The sequence below is a fragment of the Alligator mississippiensis genome, chromosome 7 (genome assembly GCF_030867095.1).
Source record: "Alligator mississippiensis isolate rAllMis1 chromosome 7, rAllMis1, whole genome shotgun sequence".
Lineage (NCBI taxonomy): Eukaryota > Metazoa > Chordata > Crocodylia > Alligatoridae > Alligator > Alligator mississippiensis.
The window spans coordinates 79040488-79058819 of NC_081830.1; the positions used below are offsets into that span (position 1 = coordinate 79040488).

An 18332-nucleotide genomic window follows, 5' to 3' on the forward strand; every position below is an offset into this window, starting at 1 on the left:
ATGGATGCGCTATATCTTTTGGAGGCTCTGTATAGTCTCTTTTTTTTTTTGGCTGGAATTGAATTCTTAACAGATTAAGCTTCCCCCAGTTTTTTTTATATTTAGCAAGTCATCCAGATTTGTCAACCATTGCAGTATACACAGTAAAAGACACTATAAGCAACCTACAAATGAAGATGGTCTGAGAAGAAGGGTAAAGGTATTCTAGGACACTGTTCCAAGGACTTAGGATATGTCTACACTAGTATTGAGGTTTGGCCTTGGGAGTTTCCCTCAACCATCATAAGCAAACAGGCCATCATGGTTTATGGCAGTGATGCTCAACCTTTGAACCCTGCATGCTAATGTGATCTGGCACACAAGGCCATGTTCTCCAGCTTGTGGAGCACCCAAGGTGTCATTGCTGGAAGGACTGCTGAACCTTATAAAGTCCCCAAATTTCCAAGATAGAGGCACAGCAAAGTAAGCCTTTCTCTAGTGCTCTCTCCCAAATCCATATAACTACCTTTAAGAAATAAGCCAGTCCAACAGTTTTGGATTTGGTGGGCCAATACAGCCTATGCAGGAAAACCTGGGAGTACAAAATGGTTTTCAGATTTGGATCACAGGGAGGAAGGGGAAAAAAGCAATATCATGAAAAAGGGTACATCTACCTGAGTGTTTGTTGCGTTTTTGGAGATGTACAGTAGACTTAGGGATCTGACCAAGAGAGATGACAGGTGGAAGAGCAACCTCCCTCTGTTTACAAGCCCTCTGTGTGCTCGCCCAAGACGTCTTCTGTGCTACAGATACGTAGCCTCAGATTTGTGTATATTAAGCAAACAAGGTTATTTTTTAGAGCAAGCTTCACCCAAGTAGTTTTTATATTGTTCTCACCTGTGTAAAGTCCCACTGAAACAACAAAGAAAAGTGAAAGAGCAAGTGATCAAGCATCAATAAAAGAGCAAGTGGAGGAAACCACTTTCAAGGTTTTAGACAACCTTCATGTAATCTATGTAGCCTTTTAAAACTGTCCAAGGTGAAGAAAGACTCTGACCCTTCAGATGTTTGTCCATCAGTTTCAGTGGCCTTGTTCTATCCATATCTAGAAGAACTCCATAAATATTAGCAATATATTATTTTCCTTTTAAAATTAACGCTCCCTTCATTTTGGTGTTAATGGGAAGAAACTGGGTTGACTTGCTTTTCCCCTAAAATTGCTTAATGGGTTTCTTCAGTCATTGTTCTGCAGATATATTATAATGACCCATCAGTAGTGACAGTGCTTTGATTACCTAGTAAAATAATTTGGGTATAAGGAAAATATAGCTTCTGAAAACATTTGGAGTAGGTTCCATAAGTCCTAAGTCATTTGGGGCTCATCATACCTTTATACTTGCTCATTGTTACTATAATTTTGGCCCTTATATTTTGAAGCTGTCCTTTAAGGGAGAGAAAACTTCAAAGGTCTAACCATACCTTCTTGGAATATAAATATTCACTTTTGGAAATCAAAAGTACAAAGGGGAAAAAAAAATCAATGCAGTAGTGTAAAACAAAGGGAAGAGTGATCAATGCTGTGCAACCTATTCTTAAATGAAGCCACTCAGAGAACAAAATTTCCTTCCAATAGACTTCTCTGAATCAAAAACTTGGTTAGACGGAACTGTTATGTGACAGCACCTTTTTTTTTTAAAACTAGGGTTTTATTTTTCCCCACTGTGCCCAACAATACAACTTCCATGAATGCAATGTATATTCTGAGGCTAAATTAAGCACAAACTCTCTGAAGGTCACATATTCATGGGCCTCTGAAGAAAACCAAAATAAATGAAGATGAAGAGATAGCTGCAGCTGTTGGGAGGGGAAGGCAGTTCTTCTGATCCATTCCATGTTTTTGTCTCAATTTCATCAAACCTATCAAGGTCTCAACTGCCCCAGGCACTTCTGTGTCAATACAGTGATATAGGCAGTAGCAGCTGCTCTTTTGATCACTGGGACCAGGGAGAGATGGACTCTCAGTCTTCTACATACAACAGTAGAGACCCGGACCTGAGGCTTGGTCACTATCACCATGGCTTGCAGTCAAACTATGAATGCTGTGGTGCTTTAATATTTTCTGCAGTAGCCGGAAGTATATGTATATAACATAGACCAGGGTGGGCAAATTATGGCCCACGGGCCAGCCCACAGCAGGCCTCTCAGTCCCGCCTGGTCCAGGCACTGTCCAGCCATGAAGTGGTCCTGTCACCCTCAAGCACACAGAGGGGCTTGGGCAGCTCAGGGGCTGGACTGTCTTTCTAGGCAGACCAGGTGACAGCAGCTTCTTCCATCTGCCACCACCGTTGGCCACAGCCCTGCGGTACCGGTAGGAAGCCCCACCACAGCCCCAACCCAGCACACCCCATGCCTGCTCCAGACTCACCAGCTCATGCTACATAGCAATGACTGCAGCAGCAGCAGGGCTGGCTGGGCGGAAACCATTGCTCAGCATGGGGGAAAAGTGGCCCCTTCCCCTCACCACTACCCAGTACTCCCTGCTGCAGCCACCTGGAGCCCTCATTGGGCTGTCCTGCGGCTCCTCTGCAGTGCCACCGCTGCTGCACAGGGCAACCCAAAGGTGGTGGTTACAGCAATGGAGATACAGGGCAGCCCAGCATGGGCTCTGGGCCACTGTAGCAGGGAGTGCCGGGCAACAGTGAGGTGGAGGGGCCATTTTTCCCCTGCACTGAGTAACAGTCTCTGCCCAACTGGTGCTGCTGCTGCCTCTGTAGCATGAGCAGATGAGTCCAGAGCAGGTATGGGTTGGGGCTGTGGCATGGGTTTCCACTGATCCACTCTGATGGGGGTCAGTCTGGAGCAGATGCGGGGAGCATTGAAGCTGTGTGCTGCTGGCAGTAGTGGGAAGGTGCTGCAGAGCACAGGAGCTATGGGCTGTTGCTGGGTGGGGGTGGGTGCTGACCCTCTCAGGGGAGTCATGCAGGGGGGCTCCCATTCACACCCTACCATACCCACAAACCTTTCCCCTCAAACCCCATAATCACACCCTCCCCCCCCACACAATCACATAACCCACAAACACTGCGCCCTCCTACACCCTCCCCCACAGCCCCCAGACCCCTCCCCACATGCACCCCACCACAGACACCCCTGTGTGCCTCTGGGGGGGGAGCCTCACTCACTGCTATGAGCACACACCCCCAGCCACCCTCCCCCTCCACAAACCCCATATACACCCATGCATCCACACAAACACACCCCCACAAACCCCACCATTCCCACCCACCCACATCCACACATACCCCCACACCCACATCCACACACACCCCTACAGGCCCCCACAAACCTTATACCCACCCACCCACACCCCGCCACACCAATGCAATATATAAGAGCTCATTTTGAGCTATTGTGCAAGCACCTCTATATACACGACACAAACATACATAAATCAGGACAAAAATATTTTTTTAAAAATTAAAATGCCATTGTGGAAGTTTGATGTTTAGTATATAAATTGTTCCCTCCCCCCACCCCCAGTTCCAAGATGGGAAACCCCCTTCCCAAATGGAGTACTTCCGGGGTGAGGGGAGGGACTTCCAGTGACAAAGGTCAGGAGTTAGGGGGCGGGACTTATGGTCCCAAGATGATGGCCAGAGGGCGGGGCACCTGTCAAGGGGTGGGGCTACCCTTGCAGCCCTCAACAGCTCATCAAAACTCATTAAGCAGCCCTCCAGCCAAAATAATTGCCCACAAGAGGCACGAATTCCTTCCTATAAAAAGGAGAGAAAGCTTTTATTACAGGACGATAGGTATCTTTAACAGCCTTGCATGCACAATTCCTGTTCTCCAACCTAAGCTACACATGCAGTGTATAATGTTACCGTCACAAGGCTAATCAAGAAGCAGTATTTCCATGTTCTTTCAGCACTGGATCCTTATCTTGCCAGGGATAAAGTCATATGTCCACACAACAAACTTGCTATGACAGCATAACTGCCCTTTTCTCCGAGTCCATAAGTGCATGATGTAGTAGGATCCCTGTCCAACACAGCTGTGTCAGCATCGCCCCCTTGCATAGAAACACTTATACTAGTAGACCTGCACATAAACATATTCACTCTAGGGCACAGGTAAAGTGAACTACACCAGTGCCTGAACCCACGTGCCAATACATTTGCTGGTAGACTATGCCAGTAAAGCCCTGTTAGCATAGACATGGCCTCAGAAGGAAAGAGAAGCAGCCTAGTCTGAGAAGACATGGGATGAATGAATCTCAGGGTGAAGTTATACATTACACTTAGACCATCCCATCCCATCTCATCCCACCCATGGAACGTTAAACAGTGTTAAAGCTAGAACAAGCTGTGAGCAGTTGTGCATTAAGGTTTTATACTATTTCTTGCCTGCACAGCTCTGACTTGCCACTAGACAGCTAGCGAGCAGGGCTCTGGCTAGGACACAGGACACCTGGGCTTGTCCCTTCTGTGGAGGGGGAGAGGGGGCTGCAAGCAGCAATTTGCAGGAAGCTGGAGGACTACAAATTGCTCCTTTTATATCTGTGTAGCAGACTGAAGTTACCACAAGCTAGGTAGCATGGTTCAGAGTTAACCCTTGCCTCAGGTGGCATAACTGAAATGCTCAGAACGCACTTAGCATAAATTAATCTGTTTTAATGATTATAGTGCACATAATTTAAGTGCCCTTAGTATGGTTTAAGTGTCACCTGTAATTTCACCCTCAGAAATGGTCTTACCTAGGTGTTCACACATCTTCCAGCATGTAGGTAGGATAAACTACAATTTGGATTTGATTCCATTTTATAACACACTCATTTGTCTTGCACTCATACATACAACACTGAACCTGGATGGGGAAAGAAACCAGAGGGTTGTCCCATGCAGTATACAGACATCTTTCTTATGTCTGCTCTGTAATGTAAAGCGCAAGGGGCACATGGATACCACTGCCAGCCATGTTAGTTGGCTCTCAAGGTGTGTGCGTGTGTGTGTGGTGGGGGTGGGGGAGTTGGGGGGAGGGCTATGACATTCTTCAAGCAACAAGGACATGCTTGAATATATGCAGTGGGTTTGGGGGGGATTAAGATATATCCAGACCCCTGGTACAATTCTTAGATTGGTGATGCGTTAACAAAGGCACAATTCAGCTGAGGCACTGGACTTCTACCCATTATTCTATATATAACTGCCTCCTGGAGATATCATTCAGCCCCTGACATTTTATTCTTTCTGATTTTGGCTAGAACTAGAGGTACAAAGATATGTGAACTTGTGGAATAAAGGGCCGAATCCAAACAGTTCCCCTAGGTGCCCCCTCAGGACCCTTTGGACCTCCATACCGTCAATGGAAGAGTGAGATCATTCCAAAGAGCAATCCAGAATGCCTTGGTGCTGAGAAGGGAGGTGTAACCAATAAGTGGTAGCCTAAGGAAAATATTAAGCACATTTAACGCCTAAACTCCTGTCCCTCTTATAAGCTTAGCCACCTTCCTCAGGACTGCACATTAGGCACCTCCATTATCTCCAGAACTAGAGCAAGTAGAAGGAGTATATATAAGATATATGGCTAGCAAAATTACATTCAGTCCACCATATCAATGAGCACGGATTGTCTTGACTCCAAAGCTTGTTCATGCATTTTATGTTAGAGTCATTAGTTAAAGAGAGAAATAGCTCCAGGGACTAGATCCTATGATGCCTCCATTTCAAGACCTAATCACTAAACAACAGAGCTAAGTTTGCTGCGGCCTTTAATCCCATTACAGAGAAACCTACTGAACTGAGATTGGTACAAAAACAGGTTTCTCTATACCAAAGCCTAGTCTTTCAGGCATAAGCAATTAATCTTCATTCTATAACTTGGTATGGTAATTCTGCCTTATTTAGACTCATGTAAAATGCAGGGGATTGATGATTACATTAGTCCCACCTGTATTTTTCTCCCATATTTATCCTCAAAAAAATCCATTTACACATTTAAACAGCCTCTTCCATTGTCTCTATGGCACTTCTGTGTCATGATATAATTTCCTATCTCTTGGGCTACAATTGATTACATTCTATAGGAATAAGGCAAGAAAGTTGAAAAGGCCTTGGATAATGGAAATACTTGTCTAAAACATGCTCATTGGAAAGCCCATCAGCTAACTGCTAGATTTTCTCATTTTCCAGTGAAAGCTAAATTCATCCTTGTATTACAAAGAGGGAAAAGACATCTCATGAATGGGACCTGCAGTCTAATTAAATGAATATATTAAAAGTTTCTCTTCCTGACAAGGAAGAAGTAGCTGTCATTCTCTTCAGCACTTTGTGAATTAAGTTGCTGTCCTTCATTATCCCAAAAGATTATTATTACTCTGTTTCTTGTGAGTGCAGTGAACTAGAACAGCAGAGATAATAGGTTATTATAGGAAAATTTGGCTTTGACATTTATATGATAAATTTGGAGTCAATTAGATGAAAAATACTCCATTAGATAAAGTGAGTGTACCAATTACAGCAGTGAAGAGCTATTGCTAATAATATAATTGAAATTTATAGGGTGTTGGGCTCAGTGCTGTAGGAGTAGATTGTATAAATGATGGTAATAACAGGCATGTAAACATTTTAGTTCCTGGCCATTTTCAGGCTGTTTCTGGAGTTTTGTGTTAGAAATCAATTTTCATACAGATGTTAAAAACTCGCCCCATAATTAGCCTTGAAAGGCTTATGTGAGGCATCAAACTTTGTCCATAAATTTTACAAAGTAAAAAAAAAAAAAAAAAAAAAAAGCCACATCTTCCTTGATGCATGCTTCTTCATGCAAATGAATCACAAGAATATGTAACAATTTAACAAAATCCAAAAAACCCCAGAAAATGACAATATTTTTCATAGCAGAGAGAATGAGTCAAGTCTATAATTAAATATAACAAGGAATAATAGGATGCAACTGAGAAAAGGAAAACTTTGACTGATTATTATGGTAGAAAAGGCTTTTTGACAGTGACATGCATTAAGCTGTGAAATGGTGTCTCAAGGGAAACAGTGGAAACTGCCTTTGGGAACACTGGACACCATGCTAGAAATACATGATAGAAAACAATCCCGACTTGCCAGCTTGAATTTTAAAAAAGTTCTGCAATAATGACAAACTTTTTTTCTCCATGAGGAGTGCTATATGGGCGATGTGCTGACACCGCTGCCTGGGACACTATATTCCTTGGCCTTCCAGTCTGCATGTATCCAGCTGCTCTCTTGCCTAGTATCAAGCTTGTTAAATCTCTGGGGCAGGGATCATCTTTTGGTTCAGTGCTTATATACAAGCAGACACAGTGAGGTCCTTGTCCATGCCTGAGCTCCTATCTGCTAGACATGGCCGACATCTTACATGCCGAGTTAGTGTATACTCATGATCTTAGCCTATGGAACAAATTGAATTCTACCCTTCTTCTGCGAGGGAATGGAAACTCAAAGTCCTGCTTTCTTTATGGTCCCAAAGTAAAGGAACGGTCCTTCCCAACTGGCCCAGTAATAAGTTGGCTGCAAGGCACAAGGTAGAACAAGAAATGAGGGAGGCAAGTGCCAGCATGGTCTGCCCTGGAAGGTACCTGGATTTGAGTACTGAGAAATCCTACCAGGCCGGGAAGAAGTAACTGGACTATTTTCATATCGTTCCCTAGCATGAGCTCCCAAACGAAACAAAAATGACTCTAAAGTGAGTCCTGGAGTGCTGAACAGGTGCCTTCAGAGGGACTCAGTTTGCACGTGGCTAGCATATGTCTAAACTCGACTACCAAACTGCTCTCCAGTCCACGTATTTCAGCACCAAAGTGATCTGATCTTCAAAAGCATGAAAAAGCTAGCTCCCACTGATGTCAGTAAGCATTGTGGGCATTCACACACCTGAAAATCAGGCCACTTAATTAGCAACCTTATGCTACCAAATTTGAAATTTTCAATCATAGGCCTTGGACTTAACCCTTTTAATATTTGGTCTTCCTTGTATGTAAAGAGTTATGTCGGCAAAAAAAAAAGAGGCTAAATCACAATTTCCAAAGGAACTGAGAAACGCCATTCTCATAAATAAAAGTAACTGACAGACGTACTTGGCGCAAAAATGAAAGTTATTCTCTACCACTAATGAGGATAAACCTAGACAAAAAATGAATACTATGGGAAGGCCAAATAGTGCTGAATTTAAGGCTGGGTCAGGGCCTCCACTCCATGGGCTGTCATCACTTCTGCGTTGGAACCCCGCTGCTCTGATAAGAAGTTGACTGTTGAAAATGAAGTGCTGCTCTCAGCATGCATCACTGCAAAAACCTCATCCTTGAGGAGGAGCCAGGCAGCAGCCTCAGTCATTTCCTGCTGGCCTGCTAATTCTTTCTTCACGTATTCAAGTAATGGGACCTTGCATCACCTTTAGAGCCATTGCAGCCAGGGGAAAAAAATCATTGCCTCCACTGATATGTGTTCAGCTTTTTCTAATGCTGGCTGGCTGCACATGCTTTTAGATGCTTTAGCTCTACCCAAAAAGCCATTACTTCCAACACAGGCTCCCCTCACAAATCCAAAGGCTATTCCCTCCAGCTCAAATTCCTATTTAACTCTACTTTTCAGTGACAAAAAGGCCTCCATTTGTGTGTTTTGTACATTATCCCCCCACCTCTCCCTTAATGCATTTAGGAATTAGTAGTACTCCATTTCCCACCCTGCTGTTCACAACCAGTAATTTGTTACCTTCAGTAAAGGTTCCCGACCTCACAGTCAGGGCTGCGTCTGCTTGAACATTAAATCACTAACTACAGAGAGGTTATTTGGGGTTTTCTTGCCCATCCTCATCTGCTGTGGCCACATGCTGGAATCTGCCCAAGAGTTGCTTCTAAATGATTGCTTGCATCACTGCCCAGGCAGCTGGTACCTCGTTATGAGAACTTCTTTACTTGCCCTTTGTAGTATGGCCCTTATGCTCATTAACTTATGGCGCCCACACACAGAGCTATGTTTTTTGTCCCACCCTTTGTAGCTTTAATGAACAACGGTAGGGCAAGAGCTCCACACTGACATACTTTGGGATTCAGCCTTTCCCGAACAGTTTGATCTAAGGATCTCCACTTAAACACAGACCCAATGTATCCTTAATGCTAAACCAGGGACTACTTAAAGAAGAAATATCACTCAGACTGCCCCTTAACCATGACTTATCTCCCTTTCACACTCAGCAGGAAGCATTATTCACTCCAGGACATTCGAATGCGGTCTGTGCTGTTCACTGCTTTCCCTGCACGTCACACAGACACATATTAGAAAAGCTTTAAGATTCCACCTGCCTTGCAGGCTTTTGTATGTTGTCTTTTAGGAGGAAACCAGTGTTCCTGGATGAAATTCATCTTGCAAGCAGGAAGTCCCATAAAGGGCAAGTGGAGTTTTCAAAGTTTCAACCCTGCAATAAGAACGACTTCGGGGAGCATTATTTATGCTAAATATTGCTGACTCCATTTGGTCCTCCAGACAAGGCTGATCTCATTCAGTTCACTACCTTTAGGACCTCTGCCAAAGCAGGGTTTGCTTGCATTCAGTGTGCTTAACTTATTTTTATTGTCACACTGGTGTTGTAGCCCTAGCCCTAATGGAGAGCTTTATTTCAGTACCAACCAATTATATCCTAAGATCTGCTGAAGAAGGAAAATTGTTTTTTTTACCATAAGGAATAGCTAGATGATAAGACAACCTGCCCTTGTTGTAGGAGCCACTGAGGCAGCACAAGTGTATAATAATAAATAAATAACTAATTTCAGAGCCAAGAGAGCTGGGCATTTGATAATTCATTTGTAAGTGTTTTGGTTGATCATTAAAATGCTTATCCTGTACAAGTCTGTGTATAAACAAAAAAAATAGATACTGTAGGAGCCAGCTGAACTGAACACAGTGGACCTGATTTTTCTCTCTATTAGACTGGGGAAAAAAATCAGGAGCAAATCAAGTTGGGTCAACAGCACGCATGAGAAGAGAATGACGCATTTTTGTATCACTGCAAAATAAGAATTGCTCCACTTGTCCTATCAAATAATCCAAGTTCAATGTTAACAAACAAAATCTCACATAAATGCATAAATCTTATAGGCAGCTTACTTTGCATTTCAATTTAAACTTCATATATATCAGTCATGGACAGTATATACAGAATATTTACAATGAAGGAGATGCACAATTATTTTCTATTTGGGATTGCCCCCTGAGTGCTGTATCCCCAAGTATTTCTAAACTAAAATGATAAACTAGTATTGATAGAATGATTTATTTCACCTTTTATGCTCCCAATCAGCGATGGATGGAAATAATCTTGCATGGCCAGATTTTCAAAAGCACTCAGAGAATAAAGGCAGATGGTGGGCGAGGAGTTCTTTTGAAAAATCTGATCTGATGTTACTATCAAACGTTGTTTGCCATTCAGAACAGCTCACTTTCTTCTTCTTACCTCCTTTACGGCTACCAAAGACTGTATTAGCCAGCCGCTACACACCTCCCTCCACAATATGCTGGGTTGCTGGAAGATTCCTAGTTTTGTTAAGAACTTTTTCTCCCAGTGGGTCCAAAAGTACCTAAAGGAGAGCCATGAAACATTTCTTCCACCACTAAAGTGCAGTTAGTATCTATGACAGAAGTGAACAAAAAATAGAGGAAGTGAGAAGTATTTGAGGTAAATTTTTCATAGGTGACATCATTAGAACCTTACTCCCATTTTCAAACCTGATTTCAGTGCTGAGGCAAAAATAAATTACGACTATTTAATAATAATTGAGACTTTATACACTGTGATTTAGGGTTGGCTGGAAGAGCCACTCAACTCTGCCAAGTTATATGGGTTAACCCTCCCTACACACATTTCCTTGCAAAGACTATATATGTCAAAAACCAGAGCAGAAATGTAGCAGGTAGACTGATTCCCAAAAGGGCTTCTCTTTAGAAACTGGAAGCCCCTTCATGGACAGTTGATGCCATCATGTAAGTCCAGACACTTGCATTTCTTCCCAGGTTAAAGACAGACATTCAAAAAGCCTGAGCTTGAATTGATTCAATCTTTGCAGGCTAGGCTAAACCAGTTTGTAACTGTACAGATATCCCCTCTGGACTGAAGAAATGCAGGTACATGTCTTCAGTGGCTCAAGCCAGAAGCCAGGGATCCCTAGAGAAGCCCTCCCTTCCCTTCCATAGTGCTGAATTGAGGGGGGAGCATGGCCAGGCCCCAGCAGGATGCTCTGATTAGGGAGCTCTCATTAGTTCAAGCTCTTAAACAGCTTTTTCCAAGGAAGGATATTACCACCTGGCCTATTGATTAGCTTCAAAAAGCCCTAAGTGGGCACTGTCCTCTCTGCATTTGTCCTGTCTGCTTTACACAAACACCTCTCAGCATTAGCTAGCATACCACATACTGGCTACATCCGGTGGGGGGGAGGGCGCAGGGGTGGCAAAGGTCACAGGGAAGCCAGGAAGACACTGCTTTGCCTGCAAGTCTCTGTCTGAGCTCCAGCCAGGGAGCAGAGGAGAGGGGCCAGCTCAGCTCTCTGGAGCAGAGCGCTCCACCCAGGGGCCGCAAAGCATCTGGGATGCTGGGGGACTCTGGTTTAAGTTAAACCAGGAAGTAGGGTTGTGAGAAGCTTCGATAGCAGATTCAATTCAGAGATCTGGCCCAATTTGGGGACTGAATTTCTGAATCCGAATTGAAACAGGACACCAATTAAAAGCTCTGAACTGATTCAGAAAAGCATTCAGAAAAGATTTGGCAATTCAACCATAAACTAAACAGGCAGCTGACACAGCTGCCTCCAGCTGGTAAGTCTGTTGGGGTTGGGAGGGATTGGGGCTGGGACAGGCTGCCCAACTGAGGCAGGGGGCATGGGACTTGGGGGAAGGGATGCGGGGGTGTGGGATGCAGGTGTGGTAGCTATGGGAGCAGGGACTATGCCCTGCTGCCACGTGCCCAGTTGGGGGGGTGGGATGTGGGCATGGCTCGCTATAAGTGGAAAGGAGCAAGTGGCAGCACGGTATAGCCCTTGCTCCCAGCACTACCACACCTGCCCTCGCCCCTCTGCACTGGCTGGCTAGGGGTGACAGTGCCCTCCACCCCCCATGCTAGCTGGCAAGCAACAGCAGCTCAGAGTCCCTGCTCCCAGTGCTGATACGAGTGCAGCAGCACTGGGAGCAGGGTCTCTTCCCTATGCCACGTGCCCAGCCAGTGTGGTAGGGCTGGGGGGGGGGGGACAATGCAGACACGGCTCACTTCGGGTGGAAGGGGCAAACAGTAGCAGGGCATAGCCCCTGCTCCCAGGACTGCCACACCCTCATTGCTGGGAGTGGGAACTCTGCCCTTCTACCGCTTGCCAGCCAGTGCACAGGATGTGGATTCAGCAGCGCTGGGAGTGGAGGCTATGTCTTGCTGCTGCTTGCCCCTTCCACCTGGAGTGAGCCACACCTGCATTGCGCCCCACACCCATGCCAACTGGGCAAGTGGCAGCAGGGCAGGGCAGAGCCCCCACTCCCACCACTGCCGCACCTGCATCTTGTACGCCTCCACCCTCCTCCCTGAGTAATGCACCCCCTGCCCTGGCTGGGCAGTTTGTCCCAGCCCCAGCCCCAATCTCTCTCTCCCCAATGCCCCTTCCCTCCCCTCTCCCACAACCCCAACAGACTTACCAGCTGGAGGCACCTGTGTCAGCTGCCTGTTTAGTCTATGGCCAAATCTCCAAAGTGGTGCCAAATCTTTCAGATCTGATTCAGCCAAATCGAATTAGGACAGTGATCAGAATCTCTGACTTGAATCACTGTCCTCCAAATCAGCCGAATCCAAAGTGAATACTTGCTGCTTTGCACAAACCTACCAGGAAGGGGTCTGGGATAGATATTGCATAAACCGGTTTGATCCAAATCAGTTAAGTTTGATACTACATTCAACCAGGTTTATCTCAAACCAATTTCAGCCATTTTCCAACTGGTTTATGTGCATTGAATGTCTGTTCTATTACAGGTTTAAACCAGTTTCTGATCACTTAAATTGGTCTGTGTGTGATGTCTGTCCCTAGCCCCAGAGACTGTCTGATAAAAATCAATAGGAAATAGAAAGTCTTAAGAATCAACTCTGGGGTAAAAACTGAAGGCTATTAAACTACTGGGTTGTTGGGGGGGGGGGGTTGGGGGGGTTGTTGTTTAAGACTAAGTTTCCTTACTTGACAGCAAACTTTTCTTTGAGCCCCATTCTCTGTAAGAAAATATCTGTGCCTACTGTTTCCCCTCATTATTATAGCTTAACTATAGCCAACTATACCTATCATTTATGCCAACTTCCACTTTTCCTTCTGATCTCCCACACATCCTACACACAAGCTTTTCAATTACTCATAAGTCTCAAATTCTTTGGGGACTGAAGTTTTCCATGCTTGTTCTCTTTATAGAGATGAATTCTATTCTGAACATTTCATTTCTTTAAATTACACACACTCGCACACTTCTTTGCAAGTTCAAATCAGGCTCTTTGTATATGGGTAACTAGAAACATGATGGAAGGGAAAAATAAAACCCAAACCTTCAAATTTTTTGCGCTTTAAGATCTCAGCAAGATCTAAGGCAGGGGCTCCCAAACTGTGGTGTGCAAGACATCTCTGGGGGGTATGTGGAAGAAATTGTGTAATTGCAGATTTAATTTTCATTATAATAATAATTGATATTTAAGGGTTAAAATATTAAATATTAAATATAAAATTGGTATGGGTATGCCAGCAGCTGGAAAATCTGGAAAGGGGTACATAATAAGAAAAAGTTTGGGAACCTCTGATCTAAACAATCTGATACAGATGAATAAGGTAAGTCCCACAGCAGTATTATGTATGCTTAAAAGGTCCCAAATCTACTTAGAGATGGAAGCCACTCTGGGGGGTTCCACTGATTCAACATCAAAAAAGTCCAGTTCCTCTGCCGAAGCTTGATGTAGCTTTGTTGTATTCAATATATATATTTTAGATGGTGTAAATCAGCATAAAATCTGAACCAAAAGGTTGGCTTATTTGCTTTTTTCAAAAAAAAAAAAAAAAAAAAAAAAAAAAAAAAAAAGGACCAAATTATAAATCTGCTTCTGAAAGTAATTTCCAGGTCAAGGCCTTGTCTGGAAAAAAGAAAAGGCACTTTCTTTCCTCCCCAGCCTGCCACACCACTGGATAATTCAGTTGTGTGCCACCCTGCCCCTTCCACCCCCCGCATTTTTTTCCCCGGTTGCACCATTATAAGCAAACTGAACTATTTGGCTGTTGAAAAATATTTAAAACTCGGTGCTAATGTTTGTTAGGAGTATATATAGATCCCTCATTTAAAATTATTAGAGGGCCAAATCTTCATATTCTTACCCAGTGAAATCCTGATTGAACTCAAATCAGCATTTTACCCAGGGAGAGATTTGTTGGGTTGACCATAAGTGGCTCCATATAATATTATGCAATTTTGTTTCACTTTTGCAAAAGTGCTTTTTTTTTTTTTTTTTTAAAGTCATTTAATAGGAAATGTTGTTACCTAATAGATCATGACTGACCATGATAGGATTTCTTTTTAAAATGAAGTTAATTATGCTGCCCTTACAGAAGATACATCTTGCTTTCCTACATGATCATTTACCTATCACGCCTACAACTAGCTTTTTTAATTTCAGACAGATGCACACTTGACACCTGGTGAAACGGAGAGCCTGTGTCAAATAGAAGAATAGCAGCAGCTGGGACTTAAAAAATCTGAGCTCGCGTGTCACCTCTGTGCTTTCCAGAAATTCTCTGTCCATGTTCCCAGCAGTTCCTACATCCAAATAATGAACATTACTCACTTTCCATCCTTTGCCCATACAGGCTGTAAATTTTTCATGAAATTGGATGTATCTACACATGCACTTTACTGCCGAGTAGACTAAGTAGCTCTTAAGTAAAGTGTCACCTTCTACATGTGTGCTAGTATTAGGGCTCAGTAAATTAATTAACTTTGCCATAAGATAGTACTGTCGGGGATAGTATTATCTTACAGGACAGGACGTACATGCACTGAAACACATGTAACAGGAGCTAGCTGGGGCATGAAGGTGCTAAAGTGTGGGGGGCTGCCTGCCACCTAGCCCCACACTTTAGCACCCACATGCCCCATCAAGCCCTGATGCTGCCACACAGAGCTCGGGGCTGACCCCGAGGGATCCTGCCAGCCTAGGGCAGCTCTGCCCCAGCTCAAAGTGCTGTGGTCCCAGGTACATGTATAGATGCTGTGCTCAGGATAAGTTGACTCTGATGCAAACTGCACCTCAGTTTATTGCTTTCCCTTAATTGCATTTGTAGATGCACCCAGTGTGTTAGATGTACCCACTGTATTAGATGCAATGCCTAATGCAGGAAGGTCTCCATCTTGGGCAGGCTCTGTATCAAGTTAATAAAACATGGATCACAATAAACACACATTTCTATTCATTAACACCTAGCAACTACTATTCTCAGCTCATGACTTCCCTATGTCACTTCTTTATACCGATCAAAAGATGAGGAAAAGTCAGATTTTAGCTATACAGACTAAAGCTATCAGTGTGTTTACTAAAGCTATCATGGCTATAGCTTCTGACCATCCTTTACTATTGGGTGAGTTGCATTTCTTCGAAGCAAGCCAACAGTTAAAAAAAATGCTGTTCTCAGTGTCAAGGCAACTGATGCAGCTTCAGAAATATGACTTTGGAGTCTCTAAAGATATTAGGCAGAAATTAAATTCCATTTTCTATAGCACTATATTTAGAAGAGCAGCAAAGCTGTATGCTGTTTGCTTAGAACTGAATTTATAGCTCTTCTCAAAATATAAAGAAAAAACAATGCAAAAGCACAATTTAGGAGAAGAGTTTCATAGCTCTTCAAGTCTCATCTTGTCAATAGTGTCCTCTAGAAACTGAAAAATGGATATTTTGGGGCACCTAGAAACACAGCTTATTGTGTGGTAGTCAGTTCGGTGGAGGATTTTCGGAACACATGCATTTATACACATGCATTTGTCTGCTCCAACATGTCGGCGATCTAGCACTTTGAGTATTCGAGTCTGGTCCACACAAGCTGATGCGCCCGGTGCTGCGGTGCATGCATTTGTATAAATGGTGAAATGCATGTCAGTGCTGAGAAAACGGCAGTGGTGCACTTTTAAACTAAAACACCTTTGGTATGTTTTTGTTCAAAAGCACGCTGCCACCATTTTATCAGTACCGACGCACATTTTTCTGGTTAGACAAATATATGCGCCACAGCACCCGGCACTTTCAAAAGCTCCCAGCGCCGTGATGTAAGCATATGTACAAATGCCCACAAAGGTTTACCAGTTGGCTGCAGACATTACTCAAAGCACTTTGCTTTATAGAAGAAATATTTGCCAGTATCCACTTCCTCCACTTCTTACAGCGTTGTGAAGGCACTTCACTAGCATTCTCCAACTCAGAGCTGAGAAGACAGGCTTTTTGATGAATGGTAAAAACTCACTGAAAAAATAATGGAGGTTTGGAGGGATCAAAACTATTTGCATAATTAGTAGAACTCACGAAATAGTTCTACTTGGGGTGCAATGGGGAGATAGAGCAACACATTTTGTTAATGAAACGTTTCAGGATGTGTTTCTAAGTGTAATTTTAGTTTAAAATAAATAATCCAAAATGTTCTCTTTTGATTTGAGCAGAACAAAATGTTTCAATTTAACCTGAAACACACTCCGGCTGCCCCCAGGCATGCACCCAATTAATTGGAAACAATCAAATAAAAGGCAACATGTTTCAGTTTTTAGTTCAACCCAAACTAATATTTTCAGAGTGGTGATGAAACTGAAAAAAACCCTATGATCCATTATGCATCTGTACCCCCGACCAAAAAAGGTGTCGTCATTATTTATAAGGCACCGTAGGACAGTAGTGCTCAACCTTCCAGCCCCGCAGGCTGGATGAATTGTGTGAGGCCAGTCCACGGAGCAGGGACAGTTCACAGGCCTGATCCAGCTTAGGGTTGGTGCACACATGGCTGGCCCATTGGTTGACCCGGCATGCCATCTCAACCCCGGCTTAACTCTGCATGCTGGCATGATCCAGCATACAAGACTGTTTATCCAGTCTGAAGTGCTCCCCACAGATCTGAACATTTGGCAGCAGAGAAGCAATAGCCGCTTTAATTCCCATAGCTCTGGAAGCTCAGTGCTCCCCTGCCGCTCAAATATCTGGACCCATGGGGAGCCTCACAGGCTGGATAACACAGCTCTGTGGACTGGAAATAGCTCACAGGCCAGAGGTTGAGCACCACTGCTGCAGCGCATTCATCCCAAAGGATGAGGATGGAACCATGAACTGCAAGCCGTGACCCTAATATTTCATTATAATGGACAGCCCTAACACAGGAAAACCTCCCTATCCTGAAAAACTTCAAGAGGTCCACTGCATCTGTGTAAAGTTGAGTGCCAGCTAACATGTTGGTTTTGTTTTGCACTGAAATACCAGAGATGGAGAAAAATGGGATGTAAAAATGCCTGTCCCTTACTTCATAGAAAGCCCAGTATCTGTATGGGGCATCATTAGACTAGCCTGGTGGCGCAGCAATAAAAGATTAGCATACCAGCAACTTCAGCCAAGGAAATCAAATCAGAGTTCACTTTTTCCTATTACTACAGTCCCTAATCCCTGTAGTACCTGATCTCTTAAAATGGTATTATTTGTGCAGGTAGAGTAAGCTGTCATTCGTTTGACAGCTTTGCATTATTTCTTTGGGGACACCCGACAGCAAGGCACAAAGAGTAATTGATTTATTTTTCTCCACGTACGAGGTTCATTGACTTACCATCAACAAACTCCAGAGTCAAACTTACTGTAGTAGAATGAAGCTCGGGTTGGCTCGGAATTAAAAATTACCACGTTTGCGCAAGCTTTATTCACAAGCCATAAATATAAAATGAGACCCTGTTTATTGTTATATTTTGCATTTTAAGTGCCTTACTCTTTTACTGCCAATAAAAAGATCCTGGAGAGGTTTGAAAATTAAAATTTGTGATCCTTTGCCCTCCGTGCCTCCCCTCCCACTCCCCAGACCTCTCCACTATATATACTGTGTCTAATTCTGCTATATTCTGTGTCCACTCGCTAATAAATCGAGAGGAATTTAGGATATTCCACCCTTCACAAGTGTCACTCAGTGACATGCAGAATCGCATCCTCTTCTGCAGCACATACTTTTTCTTCTATAACATGTCAGATACACAGTTCAACAGTCCAGCTGGAAGGGGGAAAAAGTATACCAAAAAACCCAAGTGGGTACATCACCTGCAACTAGT

At 43.7% G+C, this 18332-nt stretch overlaps 1 long non-coding RNA gene across 1 annotated transcript in view; it reads right to left on the bottom strand.

Annotated features, from left to right (window-relative positions):
* LOC109280958 (uncharacterized) overlaps positions 1–18332 on the bottom strand; it is a 121517-nt gene that overhangs the window by 59486 nt on the left and 43699 nt on the right. The gene's annotated exons all lie outside the window — the stretch shown is intronic.